The sequence below is a fragment of the Galeopterus variegatus genome, unplaced genomic scaffold (genome assembly GCF_000696425.1).
Source record: "Galeopterus variegatus unplaced genomic scaffold, G_variegatus-3.0.2 Scaffold5607, whole genome shotgun sequence".
Lineage (NCBI taxonomy): Eukaryota > Metazoa > Chordata > Mammalia > Dermoptera > Cynocephalidae > Galeopterus > Galeopterus variegatus.
The window spans coordinates 108,579-127,603 of NW_007731718.1; positions in this window are offsets into that span (position 1 = coordinate 108,579).

Sequence of the window (19,025 nt, forward strand, 5' to 3'; positions counted from 1 at the left end):
GGTGGGTTGGGGCATAAAACAGGTGTGTTGAAGGAGCACACCTCCACTTCCTTCGTGGCCCCAGTCAAGAGTTAATTCTTCAGAAAAATAAACCAGGGAGTCTCTGAACTTGGAAATACCAGAGATGGGAGTTTCTCCAGGACATAGTCACAAGTAAAACAAACAAACATGTTGTAGAATAATACACAGGAGCTAATCCCTCATATATTAACAAACAAAACAAAACATATGTACATAAATACAAACGTAAAAGCACAGACAAAGCTTGGAAAAATACATCTAGAATCTGTAGCTAGCTTGCAGTTTACCAGGACTTTATGCTGGGGCTCTTTTTTTCCTCTAAGTTCTCTCCCTGGGTGATCTTATCCATTCCTGTAACTTTAAATGCTGAAAACTTCTAAGTCTTGGTCTCCGTTGGGTGGGGCTCCAACTCTGGCCCAGCTAGGGTACTGCATTCTGTGGCCACGGTGATTGGTTTAGGGATGGGGATATGATTCAATCAGAGCCTATGGACTTGATGTAACTTTGAAGCAGACACTTTTCAGATAGCGTTGAACCTGAGAGGAAGAAAGGATTTGGATTTACTGTATCAGTTCGCACTGACATCAAACTGGTACTAATCCTATTATGAATTATTTATTTTTATCTTTGCCAATGTGTTAGGAGAATATATTTCTAATTTATGTTTCATTTGTTATTAGTGAGGTCATACATCTTTTCATATTGTATGAATTTGTACTTCTTTTACAAGGTGTCTATTCACTCACTTTTGTCATTTATGAATTGCACTGTACTATGGTTTGAATGTATCCCCCAAATTTGTGTGTTGGAATTTTAATCTTCAATGCAACTGTTTTGGGAGGTATGGCCTCATAAGAGGTGATTGGGTCATGTGGACAGAGCCTTCGTGAGTGGATTAAAGTTGTCATCACAGAAGTGTGTTAGTTATTGCGAGAGCAGGTGTTATAGAAGGGATTCGCCCCTTGTGCTCTCTCTCTGTCTCGTGCACTTGATTCTGCCTTCTGCCGTGAAATGACACAGGAGGCTGGCACCCTGCTGTTGGACTTCTCAGCCTCCAGAACTGTGAGAAATAAATTACTCAGTCTGAGGTAGTCGGTCATAGCAGCAGAAAACAGACTAAGATGCACTGTTAATCTGTCTCTCGTTGGTATGTACGATGTTTTGAAATATTTTGAATATACTCTTTGTTACACATGTTGCAAATATACTTAGTAAGGGATCTTAAGTAACTTTTTTCTAATTATTTTAACGCTGTTTTTGGTGCTGAATGTGTCTAGGGATGGTCACTAACCTACCACCCCTATAAGTTTCATAGAAACAAAAGAGAGTAGCAGGCTCTTTCTAGGTGCTTATTCTACTAGCAGCCTCTTCCAATGCTGGCTGAGTATAGATTGGTAAAATATGAAAATTCTCCTCTGCAAACTGTTAAAATTATCAATGCACAGACTAAATTCTTAGTAAAATTTTCAGTAAACAGAGTAAAACATTTGTATAATATTTTTTCCTTTATTTTATCACTGAAAACATAAATTGTGTAGAAAATGTCGACTTACCATATCATTTACCTTATTAAGAGTAAGGTGAGTTTGTGTCTTAAAAACTAAGTCCATTTGGTGGTAAGTTTTTGTGGCCTCTTTGAGTTCCATGGACCAGTGGTTAGGAAATATTGATTTCTCTAACTAGTAAATGACATAATAAGAATAAGTAGAAGAATAACCAACCTTTATAAGCATCAATAATATGTCAGGCACTGTTCTAAGTGTGCTACACACATTACATCCTTTATTTCTTAAAACAACATCATGAGGCAAATACTGTTATTATCCCTGTTCTCCAGATAAATAAGCAGGCACAGCAAGGTTAATCAGCTTGTCCAAGCTGACACCATTACCTGATAGAAGAGCGAGGCCTTGAACTTAGGCAGTCTGTGCTCACTGGCTGCACTTTAAACCACAATGCACACTGCCTTCGTAGAGCTTTGTTTTATTTTGTTTTGGTTTGGTTGTCTTAACTTTGATTTTATCATTTAAATCCATGCAATATAGATCTGAGTTTATGTTATAGAGCATGAAAGTGGGAATTGAATGTGATAAGGGCGGCTAGTGTGTTTAATACTGAGTTATCCAATGGGGATAGCCTCTATTTACAAGAGATTAAGAATCATTTAAAATGCCTTGTGGTGTCTTATGCAGCCCCAAGCAAGAACTGAAGTCAAATTTTGGAATAATTGTCATTTTGACCTATACCAAGAATATGGTCGAGAATATGGTGAATATACATGTTTTACTGAGTTTTTCTTCATCAGATTGGTGGCTGGTAGTTCAGATGATCAGAAAGGCAGATCTGTGTAGTCTTGACAGGGTTATGGGGCTTCCATGTGTCATCTTAGGGAATGCTGGCCATCGCCTGGAGCCAGGTTGAGCAAGCAGACTGGCCTGGGAAGTACAGGCTGCAGCAGACCTGGTTACAAGAGCTGAAGAGAAAATCTAGAAGAATCCAGGTCAAGGGACTTCTGATTCTTGGATGCCCAGCTGGGGATATGGTGCTTGGTCAGTTGGCCTGTGGCCTGGACACAGTGGGCACATGATGGCTTGGGGGGTGGAGGTGGGATCGTCCTGAGGAGCTCCCACACATGTGTCTAAGGAGCGTGACGGCCAATGGGTCATTCTGAGTGGATTTGTTACCATTTCACAGGGCACAATTCTGCATATGAAAGCAGCATTATTTTCAATTTTCTGCTTCCACTTTCCTGCTCTCTCCCAGAGCTGGGAAGATTTCCTCGCTAATAGTTTTTCATGAGGGATATGCTGGGGAACCTGGAAACAATAATGTTTTAAAATATTAGCAGGAACTAAAATCTGTTGAGCTCATACTATGGATCAGGCATGATTCGAAGACCTTTTACATCACATGTAGCCACCCTTAATACCATCCTCTTTCCCATTGAACAGATGTGTCAGGTGAGGCCAAAGGAGCTTATGAAAATTCCCCAAGGCTACACAGCATGTGAAAGGGGCGGGGATGGGGGGACACTTCAGTCTGAGGGAGTTTGGCTCCAGACCCTGCACACTAAGCTATTATGCTGTACGGACTTCATTGTATATTAATAATAGGATTCCTCTCTCTAGATGTAAGAGGAACACTGAATTTGCTACGTTCCTTAGAATAAACTATGTCCATCTCAAAACAATAATCTCTTTCAGCCCCCAGATCTGTATTGGAATTCTAATTGTACACAATCCTATATGAGGTTGTCACGTGTCTGAAGGTCTCACCTCCAGATTTTCCTGGGTTGGGAAGGGTTTAGGTCTCAGCTTTTAATCGACAAGAGGAGGTTTGATTTACCCTGCGGAGACAATATGTATGTTTTCCTTGCTGCTGCTCTTGTCCCATCAGGCTCATCTTATCTATCAATTGTCCCTGAAGAACCAAGTCAAACTGTATGCTGAGTGACATCTGGCCACTTCCTGATTGACAGGTCTGGCATGGTGGCGCTGGGCCCTGGCTCTCCCTCCGAAAGCATCATCACTTATAAGAAAATGTCCACTGAAGGCCAAGGATCAAAGCTGCTGGAACACTGAGAAGCTGAACAAAGGAGAGCTGCTCATCCCAAATCCTGAGTTCCAGACTTCCAATAAGTCAGAACAGGCAAGTGGGCAAATCATCTTCCCAGAAAACAATGCTAAAACTAAACATTGTCTACAATTATCTATATTGTCTACAGCCACTTCAGGGCTCTGGAAATTGACCAAAGGCCAGCAACAAACTGAGAGGCATTGTTTTTTTTTTTCATGAATATTTGCTGTATTTTTGTAAGATGGTGTGAGGGTAGGCATTCTTGCATGGGGCTGCTTCCATCCATGTCCCGGCTCTGTCAGTGTGAAGGTCCTAGCAGGGTGAGGCAGGCTGAAAAAACCTGCAATTTCACTGCTGGAGGAAATTCACTTCAATTTTAGCAGGAGGTGGAAAACCCACTCCCAGCCATGTTGTCAGGTGATGGAATGATCTCGGTGGCAAGTGAACAGGGAAGGCCATTAACCTGAGGTTATAGTCCTGGTTGGGGAAAGCAATAGAATGGCAGATAAGCCAGAAGTAATAGGGAGAAGCGAGACAACCATGCAGGGGCTTGAGAAACTCCCACACATCCCTGGCTGCCTTCTAAGTACGTGCAGGGAGAGACCAGAGAGAGTCCAAGCTATCCACACATCCCTGGCTAATCCAGGCTGTGAATTTGAAAGGAGATGCGAGAGGTGGACTGACTGCCAGTGGGCACATGGGGATCTCACTGGGTTGATGAGAATGTTCTCAAACTGGATTGTAATGAAGTTGGCACAACTCTGTAAATTTAACAAAAATTGCTGCATTTTTTTGAAGGGTGGATTTTAGGATATATAAATTATACATTAATAAAGCTGTTAAAAAACATCAAAGTGCTTGTAAATAGCCCTATGAAATCTTGCTTTGAATTTTCTTTAATATATTATGGTACTCCAAAACCAACTTCTGTCAGAACAATAATTAGCTATTTCTGGTAATAGATACTGGTCATCTACAATGATTTCTTCAGTTCTTTATGTCCTGCATGAGAGCTTAGAAGGCTCTATATTTCCAAGACCATCAATAACCAAGACTTCACCTGAAAACTATATATTTAAAGAAAAAAATGTGTGCTCCAGAACACCATATGCCAATACTTATAGAGCACAGAGGTTGCCACAGAGGCTAGGGGGTGTACTGTTTAAATTTGACTGCCCTCAACGGGCTTGCACTGTTATAATGTTAAGTTAAAGAGAGAAAATAAAATAAAATATACATATATGTATATATAAAATCTCAATACTGGGATGGGGCTGGTAAGAAATGAGATGCTGCTACCTACATTTGATAAATTACAAAGTATCTACCACATTCATTCGTGGATCTAATCCTCATAACGACCTTGTGTGTATTGCCAAAAGACAGGGAAACTGAGGCTCAGAGTGGTTCAGCAACTTGTTGAAGGTCACATACCTCATGTCAAAGCTGAGACTTGAATGTGAGTGGCTGATTCTCAAGCAGATGTTGGCCAGGACCTGGAGTAACAGGCACTCATGTTACAGGGCACCCTCAGCTCCAGCTGAGACTCCCCAAAATTGATAGCAAACTCACAGGTGTGGCTGCCTACCCCCAGACAGAAGCACAAACAAACAAAAGTCAAATGTTGGTGAAAGTGGAAGTCAACTTCTATTCAGAAATACCAGCGATCTGAGGAGAGATGTTAGGCAAACAATTCTCTCCAGTAAACTGAAGGAGAAAGCCAGGCTAAAGCCATCTCAAAGACTCAGGTTTACTGAGGAGTTTTAAAAGAGGGGGATGAGGGAATGGAACATGGGAAGTGAAAAGTAGGAGGGAAGGAGACGTGAGCTACAAGGGGTCCGTGTCTATGCGTCAGGTACAAGGTCTTGCCAAGGCCTCGTCTCGTTTCTGTTCTCATATTTGTTGTTATCTCAGGACCCTGCAAGATGCTGCTTTGCTCTGGATTAGAATAATCTTTTCTGCAAAGTCTTTTGTGTAGTTTCACTTTGCAGAGTCTGGTTGACTTGGCTGGTGCCCAAGGTCAACTTCCAGTCATTTGGCCTTGGTCACTTCTCAAAACTCTACAAATCTCAAAGAAAGACCTGTTATATTTGCAAAGTACTGATTAGCTTCTCAGCCTTGTTTTCCTAATTAGCAAGGAAGATAAGAAAATCTGGGGATGGGAAGAAAGAGTGGAGAGAGAAAAAAAAAAAAAAAAAACAATCCTTTTTGACCTCTCCCCCCAACCCCAGCCCAGGTAGCTTTAGGTGCAACACGGGCTCAGTCCTGTTCACTCCAGCACTCATACATGGTTGGTAGGGGTGTAAATCAGTAAAACTTGGCAATATCTATCAAATGAAAACTGCATGTATTCTTCATTCCAGGAATTTCACTTCTAGGATGTTTGCAATACAGAAAAAATGGCCATCAATAAAAAATCAGTTAACTAAAGCTCTATCTGTAAAATGGAATACAATGCAGCCATTAAAAAAGAGGCATATCTGAATATGCTGATATAGAATGAGCTGCAAGATATATTATGAAGTTTTCTAAACCAGCTGTTCCCCACACTTTTTTTGTGTTGTTTAAAAAGAAATGAAGGCTGAGACAAGCCTGCACTGTCACTTGCCTAAGACGAGAAGCAGGGCTAGAATTCCTACTCACGTGTTCAGACTACAGGCTTCATCCCTGTTTTGTCCTGTTTCATAGATGCCTCTGTTGCCAGAGCCACTGAAGGGCTTTCAGGAGTGGAAAAGCAGGTAATTGGGTTTTCCTTTTTGAAAGAGCGTGAGGAACAATGTGGAGGATGAACTGGAGGAGACCTGAGTGGGGTCTGGGATTCTGGGTGGGAGGTTTCTCTCGCATCCCTGCTGAGCGCTGATGACTCCATGAAGGCTTTGGCCCTAGGCCTGCAGAGGAGGAGGAAGGTGTGAAATTTATTTAGAAGGCAGCACTGACAGGACCTGGTGACAGTTAGATTTGAGGTGGTACAAGACAAGGAGTCATGGATAAGTCCCCAGTTACAGACTTGGATACCTGGATAAATAGTAGGGCTGTTTGCTGAGCAAGAGGAAATAGGAGAAGAAGCAGTTTCAGAGGCAAAGAACGGGAATATATTTAAAGTATCTTTGGAACTTTCATACAGAGACTTCCAGGAGCAGGTGGGAAATTCAGGCTCAGAGTGCAGGAGAGCTCAGGGCGGAGCTGCTATCTGGGAGTCATCAGTGCAGGTTGAAGGATGGTTGTGAAATGATCTCTTCTTTTGGGTTCCTTTGGCCCCTACCCCTGAGTGTGGTTTCCAGGGTTTCTTATTTGAAGGCCATGAGAATAAACTTCTCATGCACGTCACCTCAACCAAATGCCACAGAAATGAAAAGGGAAACCACTGGGGAGAGACTCAGAAACCAAATCAAAACAAATTCTCCTCTCAGAGGCTTTTTAAAAATTCATTTGCTTGGTTTCCATTTGTGCCGATGTAATTAAACAACTTTTTCTTTCTTTTACTTGGAACCTTTTTATTTGACCACCAGGGACTTCCCTCTGGCAGAGGCAGCAGCCACTCCAAGGACTTACCCAGGAGACCTCATAACAGAAGCAACTGTGTTTCCGCTTGAGCTGTTATTTCTCTGCTGAAGGAATCTTCCTGACGATCCCCACTAACGCTTCATGGGAAATTTGGCCTCTGGGCTCTATTACAGATATCAAATTCATAGTGAAACCGTGGAAGCCTCCCATTCATAAAAAATTCCATTCATACTGTCCAAGCTAAAAAAAAAAAAAACCACCACATTTTGGGTTGTAGAAGCAACCACGCTCAATGACCCGACTGACCAATTGTTTCTGTTACGATGCACATTTCCTATGAATTCCAAAGAATTCATGAAATAGTAGGAGAAAGAAACATTTTTTTATTTCATTTTTTATATAGTTGGCTGAGGCTTTGTTGGGAGGTTACATGGGTAGGGGGCACCTACTGTTTCTCAGTAGCAGCTGTCAAATGGGGACTGTGTTAAAGTGCACTGGCTGCCGAATTTGCCTGGATTGAAGATATCTAGAAATTGTCCACTTGCCACAAATGCAGGATCTGTTGCTGACTAGATTGGTGACCTTGGCAAGTCATTTCCCCTTTCCAGTCTTCTTTTTCTTCTTCAGTAAAATGAGAAATGAAATCAGGTGGTCACTAAGTTCCCTTCTGGGTCTAAAAATGTTATGATTTTATGAATGACTTTATAGTAGTCCTCATTTAAAGGAAAATTGCATCAAACACTTTAGAAAAATCAATACGACTTCTTTGACTTGTAACTTCACTCAGTTAATTAGACAAATATGTATTGAGAGCCTATTATGTGCCTGACACTCTGCTTGTTGCTGGGCAAACTTAGGACAGAGTTCATGGTACCTTGCCCTTGCAGGCTACAGGGGAGACCAGATGTGTTCCAGGGGTGGCAACGGCCTGAGCTTTCTATTTCTGACTCTGCCATACCCTTCGTTTATTCAGTGTAAAATGCAGTCAAATTCCAACTGTTTGTTGTCTGTCTCCTCCAGCGGAGTGGAAGGCAGCAATTTTGTCTTTTTTATTGATTGCTGTACCTTCAATACTTGGAAGAATGCCTGACACATTTTTGGTGATTGATGTACATGGTGCAATGATGGGATGCAAGTTTGAAGGATATATTTTAAAATGGTGGAAGAATGAGCTAAAGAAATGTTCTTTAAACTGCAGTACGCTTATGCCAAAAGAGTTTGCAAAGACTTTCCAAGGGACGTGTAAGCATGGATTGCTGCTGGATAATCAATGTCCATCCAGACCCTCAACTTCAATATAAACCATTCCTCAAAGCTGACCTGCATGAGAGTCCATTGAAAAAGTTGTCCTGGTGGCTTCTTTCCCATCTCCCCTTTTTTCAGTTGTTCTTTTCTTACAACAAACTAATGGCTTTTGTCTCCAGTCTTACTGGGATGCATTCTCCCAGGTGGTAAAAAGAACCTGAGAAGAAACCCTTGGAGGTATCAGTACAGGTTTGAGACAGTAAATGGCTCTAATGACTGGCTAATACATTTTTGCAAGTCAGGTGGTTTCCAATTCTTTGTTGTCAACAAAATTTAAGTAGAACCTAATAGAGTTGTCAGCTGATAGATCATTAAACATTTTTTTTTTTTGTGACTGGTAAGGGGATCACAACCCTTGGCTTGGTGTCGCCCGCACCGCATTCAGCCAGTGAGCGCACCGGCCATCCCTATATAGGATCCGAACCCGTGGCAGGAGCGCCACTGCGCTCCCAGTGCCGCACTCTCCCGAGTGTGCCACGGGGTCGGCCCTCATTAAACATTTTTGATGATAGATCACAATGTGACTTTTTTTTTTCCTTTTTTGTTTTTTTTACTGACCGGTAACGGGATTGCAACCCTCGGTGTTGCTCCCGCATCGCGCTCAACCAGTGAGCGGGAACCGGTCTCCACATGGGATCCGAACCCGCAGCAGGAGCGCCTCCGCGCTCCCAAGCGGTGCACTCTCTGGTGCGCCACCGGGCCGGCCCCACAATGTGATTTTTGACATATGATTCAAAGAGAACTAAAAGAACTGATTGACGTTGCTATAAGAAGACTCCTTTCATTCCCACCTATTTATTTATGAACAAGTTTTCTCAAAGTTTACCTCTACAAAAACAAATAATAGGAATAGAATTGATGGAGAACTCATGCTGTCAATAAGTAATATTCATCAACAGATACCTGAATAAATTGGAAAAGAAAACCACCTTTCTCTCTCACTAAAAGGTACATTTCCAATATAGTTTTCCTTTTTATTCTATAATTGTTCATCAACATTTATAATATATTTTTGTTAATCAAGAGATTAATAATACCTATAGTAATTGTTGTAGTAACTCAATATAGAATAATTTTGTTACCTGGAACCCTATGGTCACAGGAAACTTTAAAAAAAAAAATTGATATTTATAACATCTTTTCATTTGATAGGTTGATCAATAAAATATTTCTACAAATGTAATAAAATTACATTAGGACTAAATTCTGAGAGGGGAGTGGAATGGAAATAAATATAAGTTCAAGAATAAATAAATGATATAAAATTTCCAATGGTTTAATAAGAGTTTGTTTATTTTTTAAAAAATGGATATAATGGTCAAATTGTTCTGATATTTACACTACATTGGCTACATTTAAAAGATACATTCCATTGGATATTGTGGATATATTACAAAATGTTTATATTTAGAAATTTCTGGAAATGATATTATTTGCAACTTTTAAACACATGATGGACAAATTAATTTTGAGGACAACTTAGAAATGTGTGAGGGGTATATAGTTTTAAACATTTTTCTGGAGACTTTGTAAGCCGAGAAGTTTCAAGACCACTGGGCTAATCGTACAAGTGTGGCATTCTAATCCTGACCCCAAGGTCACCCTCAAGCCTTGGGAAATGCCCTTCTTAACCCCTCTTCATCCATTTCTCTTTTTGGAGAGTAAAAATCATACCTGCTTGCTTTTCCTTATTCTCAGGAAAATCCTGAGATCATATGAGATAATTAAATGATGTGAAAAGGTCTAAATTATTTCCTCTGGGAAGTTTCAATAACTTTTTCAGGCTAACAGGACACGGGTAAATTCCCCAAAGAGTAGAAATAAAAGGTATTATTATTACTACCCTTATTTTAAGGTGGCCTCCCATTTCCCTGATCTTTGGTCCAGCTACTGGAACTTCACACAAGTATTCCAATGTCATAGTGTTAATCCTGCATCTCTGCACCAAATGGTTAGCAAGAGGTACCTAGCTCTGTGTCAGGACTAAGTCCATGGTTCTACCCTGATGTTCAGTGAGAGAAACCACAGACGTACACAATAGGAAAGCCAGCAAACCTAAACTCCCTTCCCAGATGGCTGTGGGGGTGCATGTACTTTTGCCCAGAGAATACTGATGGGGGGTATGAATACTGCCTCTGTTATACCCAGTCAGGGTACAGTCCATGCCACGTGGGCCCCTCTGAGCATGGTAGACCATCTGCCATCCATCCTGTACTCAATTCCTTTCCTCTTAAAGATGCTTTTGTAAACAAATTAATGGAAAGTTAGACCTTGAGCCTCTCCTCCAAGTTTATAATAAAGCACATTAGATTATGATATCTAGCAGGCTTAAAATATGCTTCAGAACTGGCTTTCACCTAAGAGACCTTATGAGAACATTGAATCTCAAACGAGGACTTTTAAGACACCTGTCACCTTGAAAAGACGTGGAGTTTTGAGTTGTATAAGTCTAAGAATTTGTGGAGAAACGGAGTGGTGAGGAACTGGGAGGTGAGAAGGTAGGAGTTGGATTTCTTGGATTTCTCTGTGAGATGGTACTGAGCATTCATTCATTCATTCGTTCATTTATTCATCCTTTCAACATATAATAATGTAGTTCCTAGCAAGTGCCATTTGCTGGGCTGGGCATGAAGAAACACAGGTAAATGACCTTCCCTGCTCTCAGGGAGCTTATGCTCTGCTTGCAGAAAGGCAAAAGCAATGACACTACTATAAAATTACTGAAAGGAGGACCCAGTGGAAGCAGAGGAAAATAAACAGCGAAGTCTGTCTAAGGAAGCAAAGGAAGACTTTCTGAAGGAGATGGCATTTGAGCTCAAAGCAGGGGAGGGCATTTCAGGAATAAAGAATGTCATATTCAAAGTCCTGGAGGCCAGGGAGAACTAGAAATCAACAAGAAGCTCAAATTTCACCTGCTCAAAGTCTGCAAGGGAGACGGGCTTGAGGTAGGCTGGACAGGAAGGCAAGAGGCAGATCATAATAGGCCTTGAATATCATGTGAAGGGTCTATGTTTTATCCTGTGGGTGGCTGGTTTTCAGGAAATTAAGCAGGGTCTTGTCAAGATCAGATGTTTGTTAGAAACATTGCAAGATCACTTTGACAGCTATGTGGAGGAGGGATCGAAGTGATGGGACAGAGCCATGAGACTGGAGGCAAGAGTACAGTCAGGACACTCTCAGTCCTGACAGAAACTACTTAAACTAGTATAAGCAAAATGGGGTATTACTGGCTGTTATAACAAAGATATCCAGGGGAGGAACTGGCTTCAGAGTAAATCCAGGAACTCAGGATGTCATCAGGGCTCTCTGCTTCCCCCACATCTCTCAGCTCTGCTGCTTTCCTTGGCTTCCGATGCAAATTCTCTCTCCACATAGTAGACGGGATGGCTGCCAGGCTCCTATTTTCTCAGTTTAGCAATCCCACTATTCATGTACCCATTCCAGAGAAGCTTCTAATTGGCCATGCTGGGGTCACATGCACATTAATGAACAAACTACTGAGGGAGGATGGGGGAAGGAGATTCTGATTAACCTGCCTGGGTCACTCCTGTGCTAGAGGGGGCAGGGCAACAAGTCTGACAGTCCCAGAGGAACCACAAAGAACTGGGGAAGAGATCCCCAAGGAACCAGAAGAATGACAACCTGCACCGGCAATATAAAAACCAGAGCTACCACTGACGATAAGAGAAGAACTTGATTGCAATATAATAGTGGAGATACAGACACACAGAAGATGTTTAGGGAAGTAAAATTGATATCAGGACTTGGGTTTTATTCGCTTGCTCTTCTAAAACAGACTTCTGCCTTTCAGATTCCAGCTCCCTGGATGCTTCCCTGGAAGATTTCAGGTGCTGGTAGCCAGAGAGGGCTAAAGAAATGTCTAGAAAAATATATAAATAACAATAGATAAATAATAAATAGATAGATTTATTTACTTATGATAGCTTTCCTGGTTCCCCAAAAGAATTTGAGGCAACTTAGAAGGATAATACAGTAAACTAAGAGTTATGTTACCCAAGCTCTTATTCAGTTTATAATAGGTGGGCTGCAGATTTACTTTTTTTCTTCTTGGAAGTCGGTGCGAAGAGGGCAACATTACCAAAGAATTTGCAATGATCATCAGAGAAACTTGACTATTATTGGTAGTGACATCTGAAAGGAATATCTCCCCAAGCACTCATAAAGTTGTCATTGTGTGGTAAGTACTGTCAGTAAGCACAGTGATATGTTCTATGGGCTCTCTCTTAAAATGGCTTTTAGTGGTGACCAATAACTAATGTCCTATAACTAAAACATTGGCTAATGGAAGCAATGCACTCTGTATGAAAAATCCAGAATATTTCGAAAATTTGGAAGAGTCTTGCAGAAGCCAAGGTGGCCCAGGCCAGATAATTAGCTGGCATTTACTTAGCCACAAACCCCTTTAATCAGGGCCTGTGCTCTTGTCATTGCTCATAGTCTTACACCCAACTTGCTTCCAGTACTGGCCCTAGATGCATTTGCATTTGTGACCTCTGGAGATGTGCATACCCAGGGGCCTGACTCCTTTCCCCTTTACACTTTTCTACCTACATATTAGTGCTCTCTGGTGTCTTCTTTTCCTCTTCTCAGCTACCTCTGATACTAGTTTTATCAAATACTGCTTCCATTCTCTTCTAGTCTTCTTGGAGGAGGAAGTCCTCGTTCACGCCTCTCCCGCTCTTGGCTTCAGGAGCTGGATGGTAAAGCCACCGTCTTCCTAAAGACCCAGCAGCCCCACTTGCACAGCATGAGGCTGGTCCATGTTTTTGGATAGTTTTCATGACGGGGCCTGGAAACTGAAGCCAAAGGATTTCCCAGTGAAAATGTTTTCATCTTGAGCCAAAAAGCCAGGGGTAACTTTGAGATGGGAATGACCATAGTACTTGTCTCAGAAATTTGAAATAGCCCTAAGACTTGGCTTTCATTTTCTGGTATGACATGACAGCAATGCTGCTTGCCCAATTAATTGGCAGTGGAGGAAAATCCACCTAAGCACCTGAAATGAGAGTGGTGTGTGTGTGAACTTCCTGCTTTCTTTGAAATTCAAAATTCTGGGAAAGATGAGTGAGTTCATTCGGCCCCAGTTTATAAGTACAGAGGCTCCTAAGACTGAAAGTCAAGGCAATTGTGATGTTTTATAGGAGCAGTTATCCACCTCGGACACCAACCAACTCTTAGATGATTCAATAGCCCAGAATTCTTGACAATGAGTATGATTTAGGAAGTGATACGCATGTGTGTACTTTTAAAAAAAGGAAGTGGGCATTTTGACTTCTTATTTTAGTGAACTGGGGAGGGCAATATTTGTACAATATTGGCACACCAGCTATGCAAATCAGGGGATTGGGCTGATTATAAAAGAAATGAGACAGAGAAAAAGGCTCGAAATATAATTCTACTCAAACCAATATAATTTATCTAAGACTCTTTCATGTAAGGGGCAAATGGACAGCAAATTTCAAGTGTGGCCAAAAAGAGTACAATTAAAAACTTGCAATTTTTTTCTTTTTGTTTACAAGAAACCCACATTATTCTATTTTATTTTTTATTGTTTGCTTTGCTACTTCCCTCCAAACTGCGTTTGTTTATATTTCATGAGTGATTCACGCCTAAGTGTTTTAGGGTAGGTAGCCCCCAAGATCAGCCTGGGAAGGAGCAGAAACTCAAAAGAGGTTTATAATTATTAACATATTGCCTTAAAATTCATAAAACCTATTATTTAGCCCCTTGAAGGCCACCTTTGACAAATCCCCTCTAGCACAGCACTCCCGAGATGGGCCTGGCTCTGGGCTTCATTGGGTCCCACTGTGGTGACTGAAGAACGTCCTTGTGGAACTGCAGAGCAGTGGAAAGCAGGCCAGGCAGCTCTCCAGCTCTCATTCTTATGAAGCAACCCCCGTGAGGCAATTGCTTGCCCAACGGGTTCAAGGCACCAAAATGCACTTGGAGGAAGTGGCTGTGGCAAGGCCTGCAGTGGGGCTGCCAGTCTGAAGATGCCGCTCTGGTCCCCAAGGTCTCTTACTGAGCAGCTCTTTCTATTTCCTCAGTCCTCACGTTCAGCCACGTTTCCTCTCCTGCTCCTGGCCTAGAGCTTGCGCAGTTAAACTGCTGTCTCCCTAAAGACCCAGCACTCTCTCTTGCAGTGTGGTGAGATTGGTTTGGGAACCTCAGAAAGCCCCATGTTCTGTTTCACTCCCATTCTTGGTTTAGCCAGAACTGCAGGGAGACAGATTTATTACTCTCACACCTAATTATTCTTCCTGAGGCATTCATTACTTCCCTTAAAAAATTACTTAGCTGGACAGTGTTGCCTGGTGCTCTGTTCTCAATCTGATTTGCATCTGAGACAATGACACATTTTAAAATCAGGGACTAGAGTCCTTCACTGGAAAGAGGAAACAGATGCTTTGTTTTGAATAGTGTAGCCCTTTCTCCCCATTGCCTGTAAGAGTCAACATCATTTTCACCTTGAATCCTCCCATCTAAATTGCTCTTAAGGTGAAGTCTGGGCTCCTGCTTGTCTTTCAAATGCCATTTCTAACACATGGAGATGCTCTGTGACCTAAACAGCCCCTTCACCAGGTGAGATGGCACGTCATTACAGGCTATAATCTCTACTGAGGACTAACAGATGTCTGGAAGGAAGTAACTTTATGAGGCAGAAAATTAAAGAACTCACTTCCAGTCTGGTCTGTGCTTTATCAGAGCCAGGATACACACCGCTATTTTCTGAAAAGGCAAAAAGCAGATAAGATATTGATTGGATATAAAAGAAAAGAGAATCTGGTAGTAAATAATCAGCAAGAAAGTTTGAGCAGTTAGTCTGGAGGGTGAAATCTAATCACTTTTCCCATAAGTATCACTTTTCTACTTTGTGCTCTTGAACTGCAGAGCAGGGAGCGGACTCGGTCATTTTGAAGACAAGGGCTATGTAACAACCATAGGCACAGTGTCGTGCCTATTGTTCTAGAACAGAGAAATGTACAAAGAGAAGTATGGTACGGGGAAGAATTTCTTACCACCAATTAGTCTTGGTGAATCGTTTTTTACCAAAGTTACTAAATGAAAGGCCTTTTGGGTTCTCACAAATTAAAAAGACACTTTCGATTTGCACAGCCACATCATTAGTTTATAAATTATTTAATATAATATTAATTTATAGTGACAACTGACTATAAGCCTCAATTAAAATATCCTGAAAAACTCATTACCCATCAACCCATCTCGTAATGAATGTGTCATACCTTATCTAGAAAAAATAAATGAACACCAGTGCAGAAGGTAATTGCATTTTGGGAGCATCAGAATTCAACTGTGGTGGCAATAATCAAAGTATGGTCTTGAGGACTGTAGACACCCAAGGCTTTTTTACATAGACACCAAAGCAGTCTCATGTAGTCACCTGACAAATATCTGCGTTTCTGGCATCATGATAAAATCCATATTCTTGTTTCTAGTGTGAATTGTTTGTTCACAATAAATCCCATTTTGACCCTTTTCTGATTTCTGTCTCAATGGTGAAAGGAAAAGACAGAATGGAAAACAGGGTTTAAACTAACCTGAAAAGGTCCATGAACTGAAAACACGTGAAGTCACTGACCCAGAGAAGATTTTCTAGAGGAAAGGGCAGTGTTGCACAATGGTTAAGAACACAGGGCTTGTCTTCAGAGAACTGGATCTGTGTTCCAACTCTTTCTTAAAGGACTATGGCTGTTCTTGTTAAGGACTTGCATCAGTGTAATGCTAGCTGTTGTAACAAACAGATTCAATGCAGTATAATGGCTCACAGGTTTTCAATGTATGGATGGGTTAGCACCCAACCTTTTTTAAAAATTTTTTTTGGCAGGTGGCCAATATAGGGATCCAAGCCTTTGACCTTGGGGTTAAAAGGCTGCACTCTAACCAACTGAACTAATCAGCCAGCTATAATGGCTCAGATGTAATCATAGTTTACAACTCACTGTTCTGACATTCTGAGGTGAATCCTACTGCATGGCAGGCAGCTCTCCCCATGTAGTGACTCAGGGACCCCGACTCTTTCCATCTTGTGGCTCTGCCATCCTCTAGGTCCCTGTGATTGCCGCTGGTCCAAGGAGAAAGAGCAAGCATGGACAGAGCAAACCCCTTCTTCAAAGCCTTTGCTGGAATTAAGACACAGCACACCCACGGACATTCCACTCGTGAAAATCAGTCATGGGGTCACACCTCGATGCAAAGGGGGTGGGGCTGGGAATGTTCCTGTCTGTTTAGTCACTTCCCAGGGACAATTCTATAACTATGAACATGGTGGAAGGCATGAACTTCAGCAGATGGCTAGCTATATCTGTGACAGGGCTATTTATCAGAGATGACAAATTCTGTGGAAGGAAATCTCCAGATCTTAGATCAGGTATCTGGGGAAGAGAGGAATTTAGGGGAAAATCAACCAACTGTGTGGGATTAAATTGGAGAACAGTGAAATTAAACCTGAGTTAAAATCAGTCTAAGGAGCTCATCCCTCAGCCAAGAGGAGAGGTGTAATACATCAGGAAGAGTAAAGAATGCCACTAGGAGTGGAAGTGTCAAAAGGGTGCATACTAATGATCAGAGTTTCTCATTGGGCCAGTCTTCAAGCAAGGACCATCTGCTTGGTTCTGTGCTGGGAGCTATAGTTATACAGGTGGCTGAGGTTTGTCTCCACCCTCAAACAGGAAGTACAGAAAATCTGTATTCAGGAAGCAGAGGAGAGTTCTTGGAGGCTGTGTGTGTGTGTGTGTGTGTGTGCGTGCGTGCGTGTGTGTGTGTGTGTGCGTGCGTGCATGTGTGTGTGAGAGAGAGAGAGAGAGAGAGAGAGAGAGGTGGAGAGAGGTGGAGATTTACCAAGAAAGTGACACCCAATAAGTTTAAATTTAAAAAAAATAAAATAAAATAAAAAAGAAAGCGACACCCAGGCTGAATCTTTAAAGATGAAAATAAACTGGTGTCTGTCAGACGTAGGGGTTTGGTCCAATTTCACTGCAAGGAATTGAGCATCTCTGCAAAGGCCTCATCTGGCCTTCCCTACTTAATTAGCTCTCTCTACTCTGAGGTATCTAAACATAATACCAAGTAATAGTTAAAGAAAAAAATGAGATAAATCACATATTAAAAGGTGCAAGTAGATATTAAGTATGAGCATGATTATTGCGCCACTGTTTTCAGTGCCAGAAATCTGGAGAAACCCTTAATGTCCATCATTAAAAAGAATGCATAAAGTATGTTCCACCAATACTGGGGATTCTTGTACAGCTATTAAAGAAAGTGATTTGGATCTGTATGTACGGACCTGGAGGGATGTTTATGGGTGAAGCAAGTTGCAAATCACTGTGTTTTATGTGATCCCACCTTTCTATAAACAAATTAAAATACAAAATCTACGCATGTGTATCTGTTTGTGGATGTATGGAGAAAAGCGTGTAAGAACACACACCAAGTGTTAACACTGGCATTTAAAGGAGGGAGGGAGGCTGGAAGATTCAAATCATTAACTTTTTCCTGAAGCATCTGTTTTGTAAATTAATAATTAGTAAACGAGAAACAAACCCACAAGGATGTGTTAAATCTCAGACTGGTAAAAATGCAGAATGCCCCGAACACTCACGCCCTGATCATTTACTTCTTCATTCAACAATCATTTATTATCTCCTGGGTGCCAGGTGCTTTCATGGATGTTCTTTCATTCAGTCTTTACAATAATCCCAGGAGACCGTATTTACAGATGATAAAATGAGACACAAAGAGCTTTAGCAACTTGCTCAAAGTCATGTTCCCAGGAAGATGGTGGGGACAAACAGCATTTGTGGCCAGTCCCTCTGGCCCCAGAGGCCCCACTCTCATCTGCACCTCACTCTCTTAAAATGGGGAAGAGAGGCGGCGCCCTATTTTTGAGGTTGGTTAATCTAGCTTTCTAAGCCTGGGTAAGTGGTAAGCGTCCTAGTTTATGTCTGGAAGGGTAACCTAGTACAGATAAGAATCCTGTCGGGAATAATTCCAGTTCTTGCTCACAAACCCTAAGCAAAAAGACTGGAAAGATCAATCCTGAAAGAATCCCCTTGGAAGTGAGTCACTTGGTGATATTTCTACCAGGGGCAGAGAAATGTGAAAGGGACACTGCTAAACTGAATGTGACTCTCCTTTGAGGGTCTCAGGGGGTGGAAGAAGGACTGCTGTACTGTTAGCTCGGTTCAGCCCCAGAGGTACTTTGAAGGACCCTTTCTGGGCGTAATGTCATTTTCTTCCTTCTCAAGTTATAGGCTCTTTAGTTATGATTATGGGCTTCAAACACTTTGAAGAGTAGAGAAGCCACAGATTTTTTCAGAACATATTTCTAGCCAGAGAGAATGTATTGCTTAAAAACACATACTCATTTCGAAATTTTTATTGGAATTGGCAATTCTGGTAAGGATTTTAAAAATTAAGGTAGTCCTTTGTGGTGGGCGAAGTTTCATGTCAGGACTCCAGCTTGTGGGTGCCACAGTAGGAGGTTTAGATGGCCACGCTACCTTCTCTTACTTGGGCACAGGCATTTTTCATAACATATTTCCTAGGTCTGCTCTCCCCCAAAGTTCCAAATTAATAGG